Raw genomic sequence first — 24,657 nt, 5'->3', positions numbered from 1 at the left:
ACTTTGCAGACCCAATGTAGTATCTCACCCTCTGTAATAAAGTCACTCCATAGTTATTAAAATATTAAACTGTGGTGGGGGCTGCAACCTATTTAAACAATAACTTGCTGCTTCTGGAGTTTTGAGGGGTAGGTAGTCAGCCTTTTTATGGAAAGAAAAAGGCCAGTCATGGCAACTCAGAATGGTAGCGAGTCATAAAAACAGTTTTGGAGGTCTCACGTGGTCCCAGGGCCACACATTCCCAATCCCTTTTAAAGTGTAATTTCACATGTTATGTGTGCTATAGAGTCATTCTTATGTTATACATGTTGAAACTTTAGTCTATATTTAATATAATATAATTTAAAATAATAATTGTAAGCCGCTCTGAGAGCCTTTAGGGCTGAAGGGTGGGGTATAAATACTGTAAATAAAAATAAACAATAATAAAAATAAATATAGAGTTATTCCCATGGTTTGTTTGGAGTGGCCCGTGGCATCATGCCACCATGGGGGCAGAGTCAGGGCATGCGTCATATGGATGCCACACCCTGCCTCCATCCTCAGGCCTGCCTTAATGGCCAGTCTGCACAGCCCCTAAGTGAAGTATCTTACATTTCTCCCTGTTGAAGTTAATTTTGTTAGTTTTGACCCATCTTTCTAATCTATTCAGGTCATTTTGAATTTTGATCCTGTCCTCTGGGGTATTAGCTATTCCTCCTAATTTGGTGTCATCTGAAAACTTGATAAGTATGCCCCCAATTCTGTCATCCAAGTCATTGATAAAGATGTTGAATAGCACTGGGCCCAGGACAGAGCCCTGTGGGACCCCACTGGTCACTTCTCTCCAGGATGAAAAGGAGCCATTGTTGAGCACCCTTTGGGTTTGGTCAGTCAACCAATTACAAATCCATGTAACAGTTACCAGTTTGTCTGCAAGAATATCATGGGGGACCTTGTCAAAGGACTTACTGAAATTGAGATATGCTATATTTATATCATTCCCTTCATCTACCAAGCTGGTAGTTTTATCAAAAATGGAGATCAGATTAGTCTAGCATGACTTGTTTCTCAGAAACCCCTTTCTTATACATGTCCTGCTTAAAACGTAGCTTAGTTGAAAGTTCCTTAGTCATCCATCTCGGTTTCTTGAGACACCTCCTATTTTTCCTCCTCATTGAAATTGCACCTTCAGTATCTCACTTTTGAGAAACTCCCATCCATCCTGAACTCCCTTCTCTTTTATTATTCCCGACCATGGGATTACCCCCAGTATTTCCCTGAGTTTATTGAAATCAGCTTTCCTAAAGTCTAGAATGCATGTCTGACCATGCCTAGCTTCTCCTTTCCACTGTATAACAAACTCTAGGAGAACATGGTCACTCCTACCTAAGGATCCCACCACTTGCACTCCATTAACTAGGTCATCTCTGTTGGTTAGGATCAGATCTAAAATGGTTGATCCCCTTGTTGCCTCTTCCACCTTTTGGACAATGAAATTGTCTTCCAGGCAAGTGAGGTTGGTAAAATGAGTACCTAGCTTGTTGGGAGCAATTGGCTTACACTTGGTAAACCACTTAGGGAGTGCTAATTCACTGATAAGCAGTACAGAAATGTACTTACTATTGCTCTAATTTGAATTAACTCAGCATTTTCTGAAATGAAATGTGTCTCTACTTGGCAGTCTGTTTGGGTCATCCCAAAATTAGCTAAGATGGCCAAACAGCTATTGTTTTCAGGTTACAGATTTTAAAAAAATCATGTGAAGGAAAGAGAGATTGTATCCAAACAAAAATGATCCTAATGTTTAACAAGTCTACACTGCAGAAATAATGAAAGTTGATGCCACTTTAATGGCCATGGCTCAATGCTGTGGATTTCTGAGAACTGTAGTTTTGGGCGATAGTCTTCCCAGTCAGAAAACTCTGGTACCACAACAAACTACAAATCCCAGGATTCTACAGCATTGAACTGTGGTAGTTAAAGTGGTGTCAAAGTGGATTATGGACAATATCTCAAACTGATGAAACTACAAAAAGCTGCGTACTTACAGAGAATTCAGGTCTAATCTGCACTACAGACATAGGTGATTATCATATGCCAAATTGCTGCTGGGATAGATGCGTGTTGTAATTGTCACCGATGGATCTTACTGCACTGCCCTGTGTCTGGGCAGTAGGCAGACTGTATCTAACTCTGGCTTTTCCTGCAGCTTTTCAAGAATGGTAAAATACCATTCTTGAAAAGCTGTAGGAGAAGCCCAGGCTGGATAGAGGCTGCCTACTGCCCAGCTACTGGATAATGTGATCAGATCCATTGGGGATGGTTACAATGCACATCTATCTCGGAAGCAATTCGGTGTGTGATAATCTAAGGTTAGACCTGAATTCTCTTTAAGTACCCAGCTTTTTGCAGTTTCTTCTTCAAATTAATCAAGATCCAGCCCTTGAACTTTGCTCTGGCCCTTGTCTTTTTTTTTTTTTTTTAATGAAACAATGCTCCTGATTTTGTGTTTGACTTTCATAACTATGTGTTTCTCTTTCACACAGTATCTGGTTTCACCTTACCAAACACTGCTGTTAGCATTTGGGCAACTAAGTGTGCATTTAATGGAATGTTGTTTTTCTTGCAAACTTGGTTACTGTTTGCTGTTGCCCTTTAATTGCTCAGGGGAATGTCTTAATTCTGTTTTGCTATACAACACTGTCTGTTTTATTTTGTATTCTGCTGTTATAACTTGCCACAAAACATTCCATGGGTATAATTCTCCCTTGGGTGGATTGGAGAAGAATTTGTTTTTCATTTCCTACAGTCTGACCAGTGATAGGAAGCATGGTGTTTTAAATGGGATGTGGATCCTAAACACAAAGGGCCCCCTTGGGTAATTGAGAGCTTTTGAGTAAGGATCTAAACTGGTTGCAGAATGTGAAGTCACTTTATCTGTGTGCCAATGTGGAACCCCATGAGTTTCTTATTCTGAAATATATTCTCTATTCCTTTGTATATTTCATATCTCACTCCTTGTTCATCAGCCTGGGAACCGGAGCATCCCAATCTTTAATCTGCCTTCATAGAAACCTAAAAATAAATAAATCTACATTCTGGATTTATGGTTTGCCCATATCCCATGCTCTTGTCATCCCTGTCTAGGCTGCTATGGCCATCATACATTATTATTATTATTATTATTATTATTATTATTATTATTATTATTATGTCCAACGTTCTCTTCAAATATCAGTCAACTATATTGCTATGGGAAGCCCACAAATAGCTCTCATTTGTGTTCTTCAGTAACTGTTGTCCAAACATAGCACTCATGAGCTTGAAATAACTCATAACCATCATGAGTAGGAAGCATTAATAGCATTATCCTCCATTAATGTATCTTGCTCCCTATTAAGGCTGTACATACTGTTGGTCATGACTATATCTCTTGACAGCTAGTTCCACAATTTGAATATGTGCTGTGGAAATAAGCACTTTCTTTTCTCCCCCCCCCCATTGCTTAAAGTTAGACTCTTTCAATTCTAGTATAACAGGACATACAGGCCCACAACAAACTGGATTCTGTAGGAAATAACAGTGAAATGTTCCCATCTCTGCCATAGACCTTTCTGGTTTATCACATTACTTTCCTTTGCAAAAGGCAGGATAAATAACAGGTTAAAACTAGCCTAACAAAAATACTGTCCCAAATATTTCCAATATTGCAGGATAATGGAAAGCTGAGCTTGCCACACGGAGGCAGCCATTGAGATATATGGGTGTTTTAATAAAACACAACACTCCAATTGAGATTTGCAAACATCCTGGTAAAGTTATGCACAGAAGGTCAGGTGGAACTCGAATGAAGCAATTGGTTATTTCTGCATCTCTTTATGCATTTTAGCAAGCTTGGGAGGAAAAAATGCAAAGCTATACTGCCAGGCAAAGCTTTGCATGTGGGTTTTTCTGGGTTTGTGCGCATATGACAAACCACTTTAGTGATACATGGGACTTTATCATACACACACCATTCTCGCCATGATTGCATTAATGAAGGGAAGTGCATATATACCATTTTGGGAAAACATTAATGTAACTGGTCTCTTGCTGGCCCCCTATGCTCTCTTCCACCCTTGTCCTTATGTTGCCTCCTTCCCCTATGCCCTACCAGCATAGTTTCACATTTGCTAATAAATTCTGATCCAACAGCTTCTGCTTTTGGCATGCCTCCATCTTGCAAATAGAATAGAATGGAACAGACTAAATGTAAAACAGGGGCATGGAAATCACCTTTAAATGACTAGAAAGAATGTTATGATTTTAAAATACCTAGCATCTTTTTTTTTTAATGTGCTTCAGGCTCACCTGTATTTCTTGTCAATGTTCTTGCCCACAGAGTCAGGAAACAACTTGCAGGGCAATAAAACCTGCTGCTATTTAATTTTAACAGGCTTGAAGCTAGTCATTGCAAGGGCTGCCCTAAAGAACAGGTGTGCCTGGTTGTGCCAGCTCTATATACATTTTAGCTGCTGTTTAAACAACAGGAACAATAAAATTGTAGAAACTGTCTTTGGGTTCTGTTGGTTCCTGAAATGTAGAGGATGCAGCTGGTCAATGAAATGAGATGTACAAGAAGGGCTGGCTTATTCATTCATCAGAGTCAAACAGTAAAGCCGTGTCTGGATTTTACCATTGTAGGCTGCTTGGGACAGGTGACTCTCCACTACTCAATCCTGCTGTTTCTGGCCACAGTCTTCTTGATGACTTTTGTTGCTTCTGTTCTTGTCAGGTAGCTTCACTCTACATTCTAGCTTGTGGCAACCTTATCACAGGGCTTTCTTAGCAAAATGTATTCAGAGAAGGCTTGCCATTCCTTCCTTCTGGGGTTGAGAGAGTGTGATTTCCCAAGATCACCTAGTGGGATTCCAGGACTGAGTGGGTTTGAATCCTGATCTACTGGAGCCTACTACTCAGTTTGAATCCTGATCTACTGGAACCTCTCAAATACTCTCAGATTATCCTGATTTGATAAGGACAGTCCCAATTATTATCTTCTATCATTCCAGTTCTTCAGCTGCTTTTGAAATGTCCCAGTTTCGCTCTCTTCCTCTAACCCAATCTGCTGTAGCCTCTCCCATCTTGACCACATTTTGTTGTTGATTGGCCTCATGTATCCCATTTTTCATTTGTAAAACGTTGGAGGGTAAGGAGTCCAACAATCAAAGCCACTATGTTTGTTCTCCTTAAAAGTTTGTTGTTATTATTATTGTTTGCCTTCAAGTTGACTCCAACTTATGGCAACTCTGTCCTAGGGATTCCTTGACAAGATTTATTCAGAGGAGGTTTGTCATTGTCTTTACCTTAGACTGAGAGAGTTTGACCTGCCCAAGGTCACCATTTGTGTTTCTGTGGCTGAGCTGGGATTTGAATCCTGGATTCCTCTGAAAACTGAAAACCACTACATCATGCTGTCTCCTTCTTGGTGACTTACATCTATGACAATACCATCCCTACAAATGGTTAGACTTTCGTTGAGTTTGTATAGCAATGGTATCCAACCCAGGCTCATACAGGTCCTGTAACACTGTTGTGCAAAGCTATGAGAGCCTCTTAGGATGGTAATGTGGGTCTTAGCAGAAAGTGGCACATCACATACCACCAAAGTGCATTGCTGTAGACTTGGGTGTGTAAAAGCACAATCCATTACTGCAGTGTAGTTACAATTGCATAATTTTATATGACATAATGTGCGGATAGTATCTCAGCCACTGCTAATATATGTGAGTTTAGTTCAGTACTGTGCTTTTAAAAAATGAATCTTGACCCCGTGGTCTCTGAGTAAAGTCAAGGAAGATTCCCATTTCAAAAGCATCCCCACATTTCTGTCTAGTGCTCCACAAATATTTGGGCTCCAGCTTTGCTGGGATAGAATCATAGAATTGGGAGGGATCACAGGAGTAATCTAGTTCAACCTCCTGCCATGCAGGAATACAGAACTAAAGTGCTCCTAAAAGATTCTCATGCAATCTCTGTCTTAAGACTTCCAAAGATGGTGAGTCCATCACCGGCTGGGGCAATCTATTCCACTGTCAAACAGATCTTACAGTAGGAAACATTCTTCCTAATGTTTTAGTGGAACCACCTTTCTTGCCATTTGACTTGTTTGGTCCATGTTCTAGTCTAGATGGGATTTGTATTGTTATACAGTGCTTATGCTCCAAGTCAACATCAGATTCATGTGCTTACATTAAGAGAAAACAGTTTTTGAGTGCCTGCGGGGATTTTGTTTATAGAAGCTGGAGGTAAAGTGTGGCCCTGGGACTTCATGTATCCCCCTCACTGTTTTTTCATTCCCTTTGACTTTTATATCATGACAAAAAAAGGGGGATTGCTCATCCTGAAAGCCTTTTAAACAGTTCACAGCCTTCCCCACTCCCCCTTGTTTTTTAAAAGTAGAGGACAGGTTGCATAGCGTGTTCAGCTCTGTCTTCAAACACAGGGGAACATCAGAGAAGAACAGTTAGGAGTGACCACTACTGTCCTCGGCAGCATCTGCTTCCTGAGATGGTTGGCTCAACCTGCTTATTGGTAGGGATGATCCTCATCTTGTTGGGTTTATTTACTTACACAAAGATCATCCTTCTCTGCTGGGGCATCACAGCAATTAACATTCTTCCTTCAGAGGCCTGATTGTCACCAACAGGATGCCATTCCACCTTCAAATCAAAATATGGCTTTTAATTAAAGCCTTTGTGGCCTAACTGCATTAAATATTACATTATATCTACCTACCTACCTACCTACCTACCTACCTATCTCATTCTTCTTTTTTTGTCCCGGACTAGGAATATGAGAGAAATGACCTTCTTCGACTGCCATCTCCCAGCTGCTATAACTTGAGACAAGACCTCACACTGCCTTGTGGTAGGACCTGTCCTAAACCTTTGGAATGTGGATATCCACATCTACCTTATATAGTTTTTAAACTTTCAGATGATTTGTTATTTGAATAATTATTTTCTTTAACTCCTTCTGCACAATTATTCAGAGGAAAGATGGCTTATACAAAATGTTGTTGTGGTGGTGGTTGTGTGCCTTCAAGTCATTTCCAACTTATGGTGACCTAAGGAGACCCTATCATGGGATTTTCTTGGCAGGTTTCTTCAGAGAGGGTTTGCCATTGCCATCCTCTGAAGCTGAAACAGCGTGACTTGCTCAAGGTCACCCAATGGGTCTCATGGTCAAGCTGGGCATCGAAACCTAGTCTCCAGTCATAGTCCAATGCTCAAAACACTATATCACATACAAAATATATATTATATTATATGATGATGATGATGGTGATGATGGTGATGGTGATGTTGCAACTCCTAGTGTAGGACTTTGTTCCACAAATTGCAGCTTCATCATTAGAATTCATGAATGTTTATGAATGTTTTTCAAGAATGTTCCAACTTTCCATTTTTCTTTTTGTTTAGTGTAATCTTTATGAGCTGGAATAATTTATTTAATGAAGTCAGTCTAGAATGATAATATAGTTTAGCCGATACTTAATTTGGACAAAAATTTGGGCTCTCTTTAATAGGTTTTTACATCCCAAAGGTTTGGCCATTTACAACATGCAGGACTGAAATCTAGATAACACACAGCTTAATAGAATTTAAAATATGAACGGATAAGGTTTGGAAATTTTCAGAGTTTCTACTCCAGTCAGAAAAGTTTTTTTCCCTGTTCCAAAACTCTAGGGTATTTTTACTTATTTTGTGCAGCCTCTGGAACATTCATCATCTTAGCTTATCAGTTAGTGTTTCTCTCCCTCTCTCTCTCTGGGCTGAAATGGAAAAGTCTGAATGATATGCCCTTGGCACAGAACTATAAACTACCTTACAGAATATCTATTGGCAAAGGTGAGATGTGTGGCTGGGTTTTTTTACGAAGTCAGTTTTTGACTATGAGCTTCTGAAGTTTCTATCAACTGGAGAGCAACTAGTATCTGGGAATCTCACTATCCATTTAGATAAGTGTCATGTCAATCTTTCTAAGTCTTGTATTAACTACTCTATTATATATATATATCACTCTGAAATGGTGTGTCTTACAGCAAAGAAAGTAAAAAGAGATGTTGGATTCCATTTTTGGAGGACTGGCAAAACCTGGACCCCAAGGGATGTCATTGTCTAAATCACAGGGCATGCTGTGACCTGCATTTTAGTATCATGTTGTTATGAGGACAAATGAACCTAGTACATGTTTGAGTGTTGTAAACCCACTGGGTGAGCTTTGTCACACTGTCTCAGCCTCATAGGATGGCAATGGCAAATCCCCTCTGAAGAAACTTGCCAAGAAAATGCCGCAATAGGTTCGCCTTAGCATCACCATCAGTTGGAAATGACGTGAATGCACACAACAACAACAACAACAAAGCCAAGCTCTTACATTGAGGAGATAGAGCATAACTTTACACTCATTTAATTATGCAGCAATTGCAGAATGCTGCTTCATTGGTGAATTGTGACATTGTACAACTGGATGGGCAACCAGATGTTTGTCAGCACGGGCATCCATGTGGAGCTATGCACAATACGCATGTGAATATGACTGTTCTGTGTGAACATGATCCAGGCTGATAAGACCCTGAGGTTGCAGGGTGCAGAAAAGATGCATTTCTGAAAGAGAGATGGCAGCTAAGCAATGTTCTAGTCTTAAGTAGCTTTCTGGAGAAATGTTGGATATTCAACGTTGCCAAAAATCTTCAACAGAGAGACTCCATGCGTTATCTTTCAGATGTTGTGCAACTGCAAATTCCACCAGTTTTAACAAGAATGATGGAACCTGCAGTCCAGCAACATTTGGAGGGCCCTCCAGTGTTCTCATCTGGTCTGTACACAATGCAGTGCCTTTTGGTATAATGATGGCTTACGTTCCAATGACTCTTGTTCCAAAGGCAACCCAGCTTTGGACAATTTAATCATAGGGATCAGAAAATAGCTTTTAACTACCAAAAAATAAAATAATAATAATAAAAAAAAGAGTTTGGGGAAGGAACAGATTTTTTAATTGGAATCTCCCTTTTACAGGAGTCAAAAGCAAATGTGGCTCATTTTTCTGGCAATCTATTTCTATTATAGCCTAAGATATTAAATATCTCCAGGGGAAGCAACTCATAACAAAGATGATGAAAATAGCATATCCAAAGGATACAGGCTGGACTCTCACAAAAATGACAAGGCCTATTTGTCTACTGAACCATGTTTGTCTTGTGAGTAAAGAGAATGCCTTGTAGGTTTAGCCTGATGAATTTTAACTTGCCCAAGGAGAAGAAAATGTGTTCCTCAATGTCTTTGTAAGTAACTGTATTTTTCTTTCACAGCTGATTGCCTGTAATACTGGAGCGAGAGGGAAATTTTTTTTCAAACTAAGGAGTTAGTAAGCATTTTCTCTTCCTCCTTTGTTATTGTTGTTGTGTCATTTTAACAACAAAATCTGAACTGAGAGATAAGAAAGAAGTGAAAATGTATAATAGCATCTCAACATTTGCTATGCATCTAGTTTGGGAGCACAGTGAAAAGCAGTGTTTGCATAGATAATTATTTAGCACCAGGTCAATGGAGGAAGAATTAGACTGAACAGCCCTGATCCCATAAGTGAGGGAGACAGTTGTATCAGTATCAGTTCTGGGAGCAGCATTTGGATGGATGCCCTTAGGAAGACAGGGCATTTCCTTCAGTAAAGATATAACCTAATAGTTATTGAAATGACCCATTCACTGTCTACACACTACTCAGTTATAGCATGCATCCACATTATGATTCCTAACTGCCATGGCTGCATGCTATGGAATCCTGGGGATTGTAGCTTGGGGAGACACCAGAGCTCTCTGGCTCAGAAGTCTAACAGCCTGTGCAGACCATTAAAGCTGGCCTGGGGTGGAGTTGGAGCATGGTGTCCACAAGACGCACACTCCGCCCCCATGGTGGTGGGATGTTGCACGCCACACCACACAGTACGCAGAGTCACAGCGCTCCTCTGGTGCTGCGTTTAGATGATGCAATGCCAAAGGACCACCATAAAGCCACGTAAAGCTATGGTGCCCTTTCCAGGAAAGGCCAGATCTGGATACAGTTGCCGTGGCCCTGATCTGGCTCTAAGCCACAGCCCCTAAGTTATATTTTATATCCCAGGGAGGATATAAAATATTAATGTGGAATCACAGTACTGTAATTCTGTAGTGTGAAAGGGTACCAGTGTCTTTCTGAATCCAGTCTAAACCAACAGCCAGAAGGGAAGACAAATCTTCTGCACCTGTTTCCTAATATTTGCTCTTGATTAAAACAGAAAACCCACCCAAAGGAGTCAACAGTGTCATGAAGCTCTGGAGGTTGGCAGTGGACCAACCTCGTGGGATGTGGAACTTGGTAGATATTTCTGATCCGGGAAGAAAAAGGGACTGTAGCTCAGAGATAGCGCATGTGCTGCTCCAGTGCAAAGATCCCGGTTTGAGACTGGCTTATCTTGTTGCAAGAGTCACACAGTAGGTGTGATGAATGGCCTTTGTCTGACCTGGTTGTTTCATTTCGCATGTGTATAATGTTAATTTTGAATAAAAAATTAGCTGAGATATGTCAACTGCTTTTCTTTTCCCTATTTCTTCCATGTTATTTCTACCTCTGGTACCAAAGTTTCTGTTAAAGAAGTAAAACCCAGAAATGCATCTACAATCAGCCCTCCTTATCGACAGATTCTGTATCCATGCATTCAACCAAACATACTTTGAAACTATTCACAAAATGTTTCTTTCCAAAAGCAAAACTTTGATTTGGGGGTTTAATATAAAGGACGCAATTTTATAGTCAACCCTTTGTATGAGCCATCTATAGATTAGAGCATCTGTGGATGTCCTCGACCTATTACCATCAATGGACATTCACATCTCAACATCTATTGACAGTAATGAAACTTGGTGTCCTGTGATTTTTAGTATCCGCCCGGTAGTGGTGGTCCAAAACCAAAGCCCTGCTGATATGGAGGGGTGACTGTATTATGCCATTTTGTATAATGGGACTTGAGCATCCACAGATTTTGGTATTTACAAGTGGTCCTGAAACCAAACCTCAGCAGATGTCAATGTATTTCATTAACTGAGCTATATCTGTAAAGGCAAATAACCTCCTCTGAACAAATCTTGCCAAGAAAATCCCTTGATAGGCTTGCCTTAGGGTTGCCATAATTCAGAAACAACTTGAAGGCACACAACAACAAAAACCTGTACTTGTAATTCATTACATTCATTTTTCCCTGCATGGCAGAGGGTCGCTCAGGTGGTTTGTTTCAATTCTATGATTCTACATCCAGGCTCTGGGAGATTCCCATGTAAACCAAGACAAAAGGGGATGGAGTGGAGGAAAACTATACATAGTGTTCATAAGTACAGTGGACCCTTGTTATATGCCGGGGTTTGGTTCCAAGGTCCCCCATGTATAGCAAAATCCGTGGATGCTCAAGTCCCATTAAATATAATGACATAGAAAAGTGGTGTCCCTTATAAAAAATGGAAAATCAAGGTTTGATATTTGAAATTTATACTTTTTTGGAACATTTTCAAACCGTGGATGCTTGAATCGGTGTATAAAAAATCCGTGTATAACAAGGGCTGACTGTAGTAGAAACCTGTAGACTTTTAGCTGGGCAGGAAGGATCAGAACTTAATATGGTTGCCATTTTAGACTACAGCTCCCAGAATCCCCATGCCAACAGCTATAATTCTAATAAAACAACTTTCCCAAGCATTGGACTTACAATTCCCAGGGCAATAGCTGAATCGACAGAGGAAAAAATTGATTGAACCCCAATCTTCTCTTCCTTCTTGCTTATCTGCCATTATGTTGGTTCACTGATTTTGTACATAGAAAGCTAAAACTCCCTATCAGATGCACATGGAGTGCCCAATCATGGTGTATGTCTGTGTTTTATATACAATACACACGATTTACATTTAATTTTGGCCTATAGTTTTCTTCCTTGAGAAGAATCCCCTGCTGGAAAGAGGCCATGTTTGAAAACCTCCATATCAAAGCCTTTAAATCTGCAACACTTGGAATGTCAAAAATAGCTGACAATATGGAAAGGGGAATGTTATCAGGCTGCCGACAGTTCACCGTATGTTTAATCGGTGCAGCTCATTGAGACTTTAGTGTCTGTTGACCTTAATTATTAATTCATTCGGTATATGTTTTAATTGAGATAGATGAACACAGGGCTAGAGCTGGAGAGATTTCCATACTTGGTGCTTGGATCCCAACTGCGCACACAACACACCACGATTTTGAAAGAGCAACCGACGGCAGGGCCTTTATATATGTTTTTAAACCTTCCTCCACTCCCATCTATATTTTGATTTTTTTGATTTGTTTCTGCCTCTTTTCTCCATAAATAGTTGAAGAGTAAGCACATTTTCAAGAGCTGTAGGGAGCATAAGATGCCAGTTGCATTTTAACGATACGGTGTATTATCATTCCTACTGTAGCCAATTCTCTTTTAAATCAAGGCAGCTTCTCCTTTAGCCTCTAGCTATAGAATTCTTTTTAAGCCAAGAGTGAACTTGGACGTTTGCCAAAGCCGGGCAGCCGCGGGTGGGGTGAGGAAAGTGAAATGAAGGTGTTTGGGGTCCCCCAAAGCATTTGGAGTGGTTCCTAGCGATACAATTTTAGTAAGGACATCTGCAAAACATTCTCCACCCCCACTGCTGCCTTCTCTTCTCCCCTCTCCCCTCCTGCCCCTGCCTCAGTGAATCTTCATGTGAAAAGCCTGCTTAATCATCACTGGTATTGTTTGCATCAATGCACTTATTTCGCTCCACTCCTAGGCGTTTACCAAGTAAACACAGAGTCTCTTATAGAGGTCTCCCCCCCCCCTCTTTTTTTTAAGTGGCAGGTGCTAAGTCTGTGCTCCATTCAGTGTCTTGCTTTGTTTTGCCTCGACGTTATTTGTGCTGGTCTGAAGATAAACAAGAGACAGGTGATGTTTTGCAATGTGGAAGGACAATGTGCTTAAGTGTCGCCATTTGATTTCCTTGAAAGGTTTTTTAAAAAGAAAAAAAGCAACAACATTTGTTCTAGTGCAGATGTTTTGGTGCTGGGACAATATGGTTTTATATATTGTTTATTTAGGCCTTTGGGTATGGTTTTGTGGAAGTCCTGGACAGGCACAGATACAAATCTTTGTCCTAGAATTCAGAGACAGTCTGAAAGATCAATGTGCAAAGCGTTCTTGTAACACCATTGAGACTATCTGCATGAAAGAAGCTGTAGCAAAAGTCTTTGTAGACATAGTCTGCTTCCATGCATCTGAAGAGGTAGACTAAGGGGCTCAACAGACCGCCCCTTTGGAGTGACCTGCAGACACCCCTTTCCTTGTTGGATTGGGGCTGCAGATCTGGTCTGAGGGGCTCCTTTTGTGTTGTGGAAAGGATGCCCTAGCCATGGTGGCGGTGGTTTTTTGCCACTTCTTCTGCACAGCATGTGTAAACACTGCACCGAAGATGTGGCATGATGCTGCCTGCCATCTGATCAGGTGGATGGGATGGGGTGGAGTCAGGGCATGCGTACACCATGCCCCCATGCTGCCCCCATGCTGGTGTATAATACCAGTCTGTCGAGCCCCTAAGTCTACAAAGGCTTATGCTACAACTTCTTTTACTCAGTTAGTCTCAAAGGTGCTACCAGATCCCTTTATCCTAGTTCACAAAAGAGGAATAGGGGGTCACCACATAGTCATGGCACACATGCTTTACATGCAGATGGTCCAAGGTTCAATCCCTGGCCTTTTCAGTAGTAAAAGAGAGAGAGAACCAGAACCAGACAGATAGAACCAGAGAGATAGAAGTACAGCTGAACAGACAGACAGATTCCTGTCTTAGACATTGTAGAACGTCTACCATACTTTCCAACTATCCCAGTTTCTCTGTGAGCCCATTTCTATCAACTGCTTGGAAAATGTCCCAGTTTTTCTCTCCTCCTCCCACATTTTTTCTTTTGTCCTTAGCTTACTTCATCTGGTGCAAACACTTCTGCTTCTCCAGAACGTGAAACCATGGATTCAAAATGCAAAGAGAGATCCCACCTAAATCTTAGGAGAAGCACTTTTACCACAAGAGCTGTTTGACAGTGGAATAAAGTGCCTTGGAGGGTGGTGGACTCACCATCTTTGGAGATCTTTAACAGAGATGGGATGCACATCTTTGAGGAATGCTTTAGGTGTGTTTTCCTCAACAACAGGGGGTTAGACTCTATGGCCCTTGTGGTCTCTTCCAACTGCATGATTCTATAACTCTCTCTCTCCCACTCCCTCCTGACATTCACTATCAATTCAGAAGACTGGCATCCCTCTCCCCTCAAGTTTCATTATCAGTGGGCTTTCCTTTTCCTTTCCTTTTTTTTATGTTGTTGGAAAAAAAAAACCTTTCCTGAAAAAGTAATTAACGTGGTTTTCATCTTTCCTTCTGCAACCATCTTGGTTCTTCCAATCTGCATTGTTTGACTGCCACCCCTCCCCTCTCTGCTCAATGTCATCTGCCATCCTATCCAACCCGCTGAGCATCCCGTAATGGAAGTAGTTTGTATAAATAATTAAAAGCTGGAGTTCACACAGTGAAGTCGGCAACAATGGTCTTGTTTTCGCCAACTTGATGGAAAAGATTTGATTTACATCTGCTCTGGGTATTTTATTCCCTATCTTATTAAAGCTTACAACTCAGGGTACTCCACTGGTTGTATGTGTGTGCATTCCCCACCCCACCCCTTCCCTTTAAATGGGGGGAATGCTGCCAAACATTTTTCAGATGACGAGAAATTATCTCCAATTAAGAGATAGTATCAGTGGAATAGAACATTGTCACAGAGTAATGGTCTCCTGCTGTTTTGTTAAATGCCAAGGTAAACCTGAGGCATTTATCAGAAATTAATGTCAAAGCAAAGTCGAAAGCTTTATCATAAAAGCTAAAGATGTTAAGATGATACAGTGATGCGATTGTGAACAAAGATGCTCTCCCCTTTCTCTGGCCTGCTATGTTTGGTATCCAGTGGAGTATTCAGAAGGAGCAGGTGCCAGTTTGTTCCTGGCTTCAGCAAGGCTTATAAGCACAGAAAGTGAAGCCCTGACTTGAGTGTTTTGTGGGAGGACAATTGAACGTGCATCCACACTGTAGAAATACTGCAGTTCGACAACACTTTAAGTGTTGTAGCTCCATTCTATGGAATTCCATAATTTGTCATTTTACTTTGGCCTTTTCTGCCCAAGAGTGCTGGTGCCACACAAAACTACAAATCCCCAGGTTTTATAGGGTGGAACCATAGCAATTAATGTGGTGCCAAACCACATTATTTCTACAGTGTAGCTGCACCTTGAGATAGCTTTGAAATTTGTTGAAGATCAGACACACTCAGAAGTTCTTGATCTAAAGAGTGTAAAAGATGGCTTGTCTTCAGGTATAGACCATCATCTGGTAGTAGGTGGTCTTCATCACCAACTTTATATCCAGCAAATCCCACATCCAGCCTCTGGCTTCTCCATTTTGAAAGGTTGGCTTTCAAGTAATACACAGGATGCTTCTCTTCCTGAAATTCCAGAAAACAGCTGCCAGTCATAGTAGACAATACTAGTAGACAAAAGGTCTGATCTGGTAAAAAACAAGTTCCTGCATGTCCACATCCTACCATCAATCAATCAATCAGTCAAATTAATAATTAAGGTATCAAAATAATCTTTGTTGTTGTTGACCTAGTATGTTTTCTTTAATTTTATCTGAATGAGAAATTTACTTAGGACTTGTGACCCTCACAGAAATTACTACATTCCTCTCAGTGTTCCATAAAATACTTGTTCCTGTGCCTGTTTTGTCAATACTTATCAATGTGGTTGGGCTTCCAGAGCAGATGAAATTATTTTCAGTTCTTGATACTGGTGAAGTAGCAACTCTTTTTGATGGAAGCAAGCCAACATTTTCTTAGAGGCTTTCTTTTTTCTCCTCTGAGAAGATCTGAGGAACAAGGGAGAAGGCAGAGAGAGAAATGCAGTTTTCAGCCAAAAATGAGTAAGCACAAAATTTGGGGGGGGGGGGGGGGTTGTTGGTCTGCCAGGAAAGAACAGCAACATTCTCTCCTCCTTGCCTGGAAAGACTTCTTTCTTAAGATATAGTTCCATGCACCACAATTATATCAATTTCATACCACTTTAACAATCACGGCTCTGTCCTAAGAAATCTTGCCATTTGTAGTTTAGTGAAGTCCTTACAAGATGCAGTAGGCCCTTGGTATCTGCTAGGGTTTGGTTCCAAAAGCCCCTGTGGATACAGGGCATAGTAAAATAACACTTTAATTACCGTGGCTCCATCCTATGGAATCCTGGGCTTGATTGTCTGGGCACCAGCTTAAAATTCTTTGCAAGAGAGCTCTAGTAAGTCCCGGCATTCAGGGAAACGAACTAGAGTTCTCCAGCAGAGGATTTTAAGTAACTTAACAAACTGAAGGTAGCAGGATTCCATAGGATGAAGCCTTGGCAACTAAAGTGCTGTCAAACTGCAGTTAATAGTATAGTATAAATTAGAGATCTCGGGGGGCTGGCCTCCTTGGGCACCAACTGTTCTCATCTTCTGAGAGGGAAGAATCTCACTTTAAGAAGTGGGGGTATACTTATTTTCCTCATTTGGCCTTGTAACATCACCTCCTGCGATTGTCCTTTGGAATCAGGCTTCGGCCCTGACATTTCAGGATGTAAAATAGTGTTAACTTGGCAAATCTAGTGGCAACCTTACATCCCCATTTAGGTGAAAGTGCTTCTTTTTCTCTCCCTGTTCAACTTCAGGAAAATCCTTCTGGAAAACTGAGATTTCTTGAAATCCTTTCCTTTGCTACTTATTGTATAGAACCTTTTGCCTGAGTACTGCAAGGTGTCCTCTGCCTCTTAAGCCCCAAATTAAGCATATCAAAGACTGTAATAACTGCTTAGCCATGTGTTTAATTGCTGTAGAAACAGGCACGCCAATTTGCAATTGCCCTCATGTCGTCTTTTTCAATAAGAGTGCAAACTGCAGACTTTATTTCATTCCGCAGCCTTTCTGAGAAGGCTAAGCTACCCTTGTGTAATGACCTGCCCAGAGGACAACATGCTCATATGGCTTTCCAAATCATCACTGGTGGCTTGGTTCACACATGTTGGTCCATGGCTTGATGGCTGGAATAATACCCTTTTGAAACATGTGAAACCTATTTTCAAGTGGAACCTGATAGAAAATGTACCAGCAGAGTTTCTTTGCTGTTTAGGGTTCCAATCAACCAGTTGTGTCCTTTGTCAGGATGCACTATCCTACCTCTAAGCTCACTTCCCTTCTCTCCAGCCCCAACTTTCAATGAACAAGTTTAATTCTCATGGAGCTCTTTTTGAGTATCCTGCAGATACTACCCACTTGGGTGTGACAAAATGACATTATGAGGACTGACATTCTGGTAATGGTCAAGAGTTTATATGTGATGTAGCTCTGAATGTACAATTCATAGAATCAGAGTAGTTTATCTCACAGCCCCATGGGACACTCCCGGTGCGGAACGAAAGGGAGCGGGATGAAAACAGAATGGGGGCTATCACACATTTTATCACATGCCAGAATGCTGCCAACACCCCCAGAAGTTCCCATTCCATTCCTGATCCATCCCAGAGGAGACGATTTTCAGGAACGCTTCTGAATAGTTCCTGAAAATCGCCTCTTCTGGGATGGATCGGGAATGGAATGGGAACTTCCGGTGACTCAAGACACCAAACCTGCAATTCAATGCATAATTAAATGTGTATGCATTTAGTATCTTTTCACCATTCTGGCAGCTGTTGAGCCCCAGAAGGACCCCCATTACTACCACTTGTGGTGGGAATGGAAGAGAAAAGTGTCTATCAAGTCTGGAGGTCAGGATCAGACCAGGAGAAGTTATTTTGTTAAGTACACTTAAGTATACCTTAAAGTAAACTTGAAAACTAATGAGCTGAATTAGATTCCGTATTTAATAAATATGTCTCACCACCTCTGTAGGGGAACTTGCACATACATACGACACCAGAAGGATTCCAACTCCTATGGATTTATATTTTATTTCATTTATTGGGATGTGCCCCCCTCTAATTTGGTGTTTATCTACTTTGTGTTGTATTGTGTATGTGTGTGTGTGTGAAACCTTAACATAATAAATAAATAATACAGCAACCATATGATGTCCCAAATCATATGGTTGCTGTTTGATAGCCTAATTTCCCTCCTTCTTCTGCATTCCAGTCCTCCAGACATAACTTTACCCTTAATCTGACTTCTGACTTCAATGGCTGTGGTTTGAAGCTCACCCTTGAAATGACGCTAGAAGAAATACTAGAATCTCTCCAGTCTGTAATGAGTGCACATCAATTCCAAAATTATTTGCTCATGAGGCACGGTGCTTCCAGCTTGTTTCTATCAGCCAAAGCTAGCCAGGCTATAATGGGATTTAATGTACACCATTCGTAGATGGCTACATGTAAGAGTAGGAAGGTAGTAAAAATGAGCTGTGAAATCATTTTGCTGTTGAGCCTCCAATTATAAAGACATATCAGAGACAAGAAAATTTCTGCCCCCTTTTGCAAGACTGAATATCCCCATGGGTGATATTGCAGCCGGGCTGAAAAAATAGCTGGTTGCACTAATTTTAGTAGCTTCAATATTTCATGGTTGAGAAGGGTGGGCATTGAGAGCAATAATAATAGAATATTTTTGGGCTCCATCATTTTTGTTAACATTTACTCACCGCAAATGAAAAAGGATGTCCAAGGGAGGAGAATGAAATGCCTGGATGTATGGCTGACGGAAGGAAGGAAAAAAAGAAGGAAGGAAGATGGAAAGTTACTACATCAAGGAGACATATAAAACTAAATCCTTCATCTTGACATGCTACATTTCTGCATATAGGGTGAAGGTTTTTCACAAACCATACAATCCCATAAGCATCAACTTGAAAATATACAATATAGATAACAGTTTTACTGCAGAAGCGTGAATTATGCTGCCCTGCATAAGTTATTAGCATGCAGTTTCCAGCATTCTTTGCCATTAGCTTTGCTGAATAGAGCTGCTGGGAGTTGTAGTTCAAGAACACATGTAGGGCAACACATTTCCTACGTCTGTTTTATTGCTTTCTTCTTAAAGCTGTATGCCCTAGCTCTAAATGGAATCGACTACACTCATGAGTTCAAGGTGGGAAACATGTGGTCCTCCAAATGTTCTCATCCAACGACGTCCATCCTTTAGCAAGCATAACCATTTGCAAGAGATGTTGAGAACTGCAGTCTAAACCCATAATACATCTTTGTATTAGTTATATTAGAGAGCCAGAGTCGTGTAGTGGTTTGAACGTTGGACTTGGAGACCAGGTATAAACCCCTGCTTGGCCCAATACCAATTAGTTATAGAAGGAGAATTGGGACTTTATTCTCTCTTCAGGTTACATCATTCTGCTGTGTCAAAGTTGTGAGCCATTGGCATAGTGATGTTCTAGAGCAGCATCATATCATTAGCTCTCATTATCTGTAAGTTCTCCCAGATGTAGATGGAGAAGATACCAAACTGGCCTTGCAGTTAATTTCCTTTCAGAGCCCCCCCGGTGTCTTCTCCTCTGACAGTTGGTTTAGACTGGATTCACAGAGATCTGGAGCCCTTTCACATGACAGAATTACAGCACTATGATCCAACATTAACTGCCATTGTTCTATCTTGGGATTTGCAGTTTAGAAAAGTGCATGAAGAATTCCCAGCCTGAGAACTCTAGGGCCTCCCCAAACTACAAACCATAGCATTCCATAGAGAGTAGCCATGGTAGTTAAAGTGGAATCATTGTGCCTTAATTGTGTAGTGTAAAAGGGCCCCTTGGTTATTATTCTAAACATTGCCTTTGGGCTGGGGTTCTCTCCTTCCATCTCTGCCATATGGTGTTAGGATATTGTGACACACAAAGCCAAACTTTCCTAGCAACCTTTCATTTCTGCTGTCTCTGCTTCAGTATTTGTCCAATGCATAGAGTGTATTTGGCAGTCTAATATATTTGAGCATCAGAATGTTGCTAAGAGAGAGAAATATTTAGACTGTTTACAATATATGTTCACCATGATAAGGAACAATAACATTTGACTTCTTGGTTTCTTTCCACATGTGTAGCTGTTCTCTCATGCTGGGGCACTGAAACATTTACAGTTTGATGCACAATGGGAAACACTAGGATGGAATTCTGGAATTCTGATTTCACTGAGCCAGTGTTTCAAGTACTGGGACTGATTTTGTATGTGCCTAGTACATGCTTCTTTGAGAACCAGCATGATGTAGTGGTTTGAGTGTTGGAGTATGACTGGAGACTAGAGTTCGATTCCCAGTTTGGCCATAAAACCCAATGGAGGACCTTGGACAAGTCGCAGAAGAAGGCAGTGGCAAACCTCCTCTGAACAAACTTGCCCATGATAGGTTCACCTTAGGGCATCCGTAAGTTGGAACAACTTGAAGGCATACAATGACAAATGTGGTCTTAAACTTTAAAATCCATAAGTGTTTGTGACCAGGTTACTGGAGAGTTATTATAGAGAAACCACCCCATATGCTGAAATCAGTCTTTGGCAATCCTTTTGAAGAGCTTAACCACAATATGGAAGTATTTGTAAGCTGTTGTAAAGGAAAGGGGATCCAGGCTTAGAGAACAAATCTGTATCCTCTTATTTCTAGTAACTATACTGAAGAAACATGTAGGTCTGAATCTATTATTTCCCAATGGAAACAGTGATCGGAGTAAAGCCCCATTGATGTGGAAATAATTCAGGTGTTTTAAGAATCTCTATGAGTAATGAATCTTATCCTCATTTAACTTCGATGGCTTTGTAAATCAGAGTCTCCCTCCTTCCCTCCCTCTTAACTGTACTTTGGATGTGAAATCTACTTATTTGAACAAGCACTAAAACAAATACAAGAAACTATTTTCCACATTTAATAAAGTCTGTTTGCTATGAATGTTTTGTTTCTCTTTGAAAAAACAAGGCCATTACACAAGTCATAAAAGCTAGCTGGACTGTTGGCCCTTTATATGTTTATCACAACTTACAGAAGAAGAAAAATATAAGACTTGGGTGTGTATGTATCCCTGTACTGTTGACCAAACATGGAGATTATCAACGTCATGTAGGCTGGAACATGAGTCCACCCCGACTCTATTCCAAATATCCCCCTGAATGCATTTCTGTGCCCAGTGGTTTGACTTTACTTACTCCTAAGCTTCTATGAATTGTTTTCTTTCAGGGTTCTTAAATAAGTTGCAGAAAAAAGAAGATAGACAAATCATTAAAAAGTGGCACAAAGCACTAACCAATGTAGACGCCAGCAATTTCTGTTCATTCTGGTGGAGAATGGTTCTGTTTTAAAATGATGCATCAAAGGAAATTATTCTAACAGCTCTTAAAAGATCCTTGTGAGGCATGTAACTTTAACCTATCAAGCTGGCCAAAAGCCTGTTTAAATTCTCATCTGAGAACATGAATTCTTGTGTTGGGGTGTCTGTGTATTGTGATGGTGGCAAGGGAGGTTGCATATACAAAGGAATGAACAAAACAACCTTCCTTCTTTCACATTTCAGGGTCTGAAATGCTGTCCATTTCTCCCCTGAAATATTCTTTAGAACAAAACAACATTGTGATATTCATTATGGGTCATTCCAAGGTATTCTAGTTAGCAGAAGCAATGACCAGAGACCCAATGTGGTGTAGTGGTTTGAGTATTGGACTGTGGAGACCAGGGCTTGATTCCCCACTCAGCTATGGAAACCCATTGGGTAACCTTGCACAAGTCACATACTTTCAGTTCCAGAAACACCCATGATAACCTTAGGGTTGTCATAAATTGGAAATGGGAAGGACACACAATAACCTTGGGGGTTGTCATAAATTGGAAATGAAGGCACACAATAACAACAAAAATGACCAACAACTTGGAATTCCTAATCTCCTGTAATCCCAAATGGTACCAAAGCTTGACACACCTCACCCCTGGAGGATAAGCTTTCTTGGATGGGAATGATGGTGACTACACTACAGCAAAGTATTCCAGTCCTTTAGTTTATGAGTTCCACCATCCTCTGACCTCAAGCGGTAGAACTGGGCCTCTAAACAATTAATTCTACCCAATCTAGCCCAGGACTATGGGAAGATAGTAGATAGAAGATGTTCTTGCTTTCAGAAATTTCCTTTCCTTTGGGTGATGTGCAAGGAATCAGCAGTAAAGTGGTTGAAGGCTGCAAGGCCGGTGAACAGTGAGTCTGCTCTGGGCTTTAATCTGATCTTTAAAGCAGCTGTCTAAATGGGCTCAGTATTTTGGATAGTTCCTTCCAGGACCAGGCTAAAACCCAGAATGGATCCAATGCTCCAATGACTCCAGCCCATTGTGGGACTAACTAGACATTCACCAAACTATTGAAACCTTTGATGTATTTGACTAACTGTGGCAGAACAAAATCATCTTGTGTCACTAATAATGTGGTGCAGCGTTAACTGTAAGGCAAGCAATAAAAATCCTTTGCTTTCATACATCATGAGGATGGATGGGAAGCAAATTATATCCAACCATAAATGTGAGGATAAAGATGTTATTAAATTTCCTTGTGGGATCTACAGATAGGTTTCTTTTGATACTACTGCATATATGTAAGCACTAACCCTCTCATAATGTGAATCATCTGTAATGTCTTTTAATTAAGCTTTGAACACTTGTGCTTCTTGCTTATGATTGTATTACATAAATTACATGTTTTCATAATGCACTCATGCCGTACTTCTCACTTGTAACATATTAAACACTTCATAATGGAAGAATGGATTTACTCTTCTCTTTGAATATTCCCCTCTGGAGAACAAGTAGAAAGCTGTTCCATCTGTAAAACATGGCAGGTCTCAATCCGGCAGCTTGGAAGAAGTGGCAAATCTTTCCCATTCCCTTCTGTGATGGAAGACGAGTTCACAAAGCATATCCTTTCCTAGCTACCCAAACCTTAATTTTAGCAGTGTCATTTCACAGAATGGTGAACAAGAGTAATTTTGTTGTTGTTATTGCTGCAGTTAGCCAAGTGGAATGTAGATACCCTTGCTAAGCTACTGCAGAGATATATAGACCTTGTCCAGTGTTTCACTGTCAGTTTGCTACACTGGCATAACTACACTGGCAAAGCTGGTGGTGGTAGAAAAGGAGAAAACCATGGGTACAGTGACCATGAAGGAAATAATGTATTTGTCACTACTATGCAACCCTGGAAAAAGTGTGTCCGCTATGATAATGCACCAGAGGGAGGGGGAGACATCACCATTATTGATTCTCCATGCCTGGCCTTTCTCTTTGCTCTACTACTTTCATAGGTACATCTTGTGGCAATCCAGAAGAGGGCCTTTTTCATGGGGTCTGGAACTCTGCGCATAGAGAGGCTACTTTGACACCTTCCTTGTCATCCTTTTGTCAGCAACTAATAGTCTCTCTCCCCCCCCCCCCCCCATTTTGGCAGATCTTTAAAAACTGCATTGTCTATATTTTAATGGGCATTCTTTTGACTCTTCCAATTCTATTGATAGTTTGATTATTGATTAGATCAAGCCTTTTAAAAAAAAACCTCTTGGATGCCTTGCAGCCAGTCTGGTGTAGTGGTTTGAATGCTAGGCAAGGGCTCCAGAAGACTATGGTTTGAATTCTTGCTCAGCCATGAAAATCCACTGGATAACCTTGGGCAAGTAAGACTCTCACAGTCTTAGAGGAAGGCCATGACCTCCTATGAATAAATAGGGCTAAGATAACCTCATCATAGGTCAGTGTTGAATTGAAGGCACATAACAACAACAGCAACTATACTATCTTGAGTTCCAGGGCTGCTGTTGTTGTTGTTGTTGTTGTTGTTGATATATCTGGACATGACTACACAGTAGGACACTGAAAAAGAATCTCAAGGAGTTGTACTTGCAGCTCAAGAATAGGTGCTTCATATCTTCTTTGAATTTATCTTTGATCTGCATGTATGTGAAACAATTTAAGTGTTTATTTTCTTTTGCTAATTCTTCTCTCTGTTTCATTATAATTTCCCCGTTCTTATCTATTTTTATTATGTCATTGGAGTTTATCAAACAGGAGAATTTCTTTTAAATTCAAATGAAAAGAAAGTGGGGCCAAAATGCATTCACTTAAAGTTGCTAGTTTTGCGCAATTACGTGAATATGCATTGCATTCGAACTGGCTCCCCATTGCCCGAAAAAAGCATGCCATTGCTTGAATTTGCGTGTTGCAGTCTATCATGCAATAATGTGAAACCACATGATTGCATTCAGACTGACTTCCCATTGCCCGAATTTGTGTGTAGTGGGTTATCACACAATAATGTTAAACCCCATGATTGCGTTCAGATTGCCATCGGATTATACTTCCAATTCCCCTTGTCTGATAAACTCCTTTGTATGTTAACCACCCTTGGTCTCTCTTCCCAGTGTCAAAGAAAGCCTCTTGTGTTGAGATCTAGAGTGGTATCTTGTTATAAAATATTGCTTTTACTTTCTGCCATGTTATCAGAAGGGCTTTCCTTATCAGATGATCATAAAATTCTCTACTTATTGTCGATTTGTCAT

This window comes from Sceloporus occidentalis, unplaced genomic scaffold (assembly GCF_023333645.1).
Source record: "Sceloporus occidentalis isolate IW3139 unplaced genomic scaffold, rSceOcc1.0.p SCAF_10, whole genome shotgun sequence".
Lineage (NCBI taxonomy): Eukaryota > Metazoa > Chordata > Lepidosauria > Squamata > Phrynosomatidae > Sceloporus > Sceloporus occidentalis.
The sequence above is the reverse complement of the archived record's forward strand: the minus strand, read 5'-3'. Positions refer to the sequence as shown.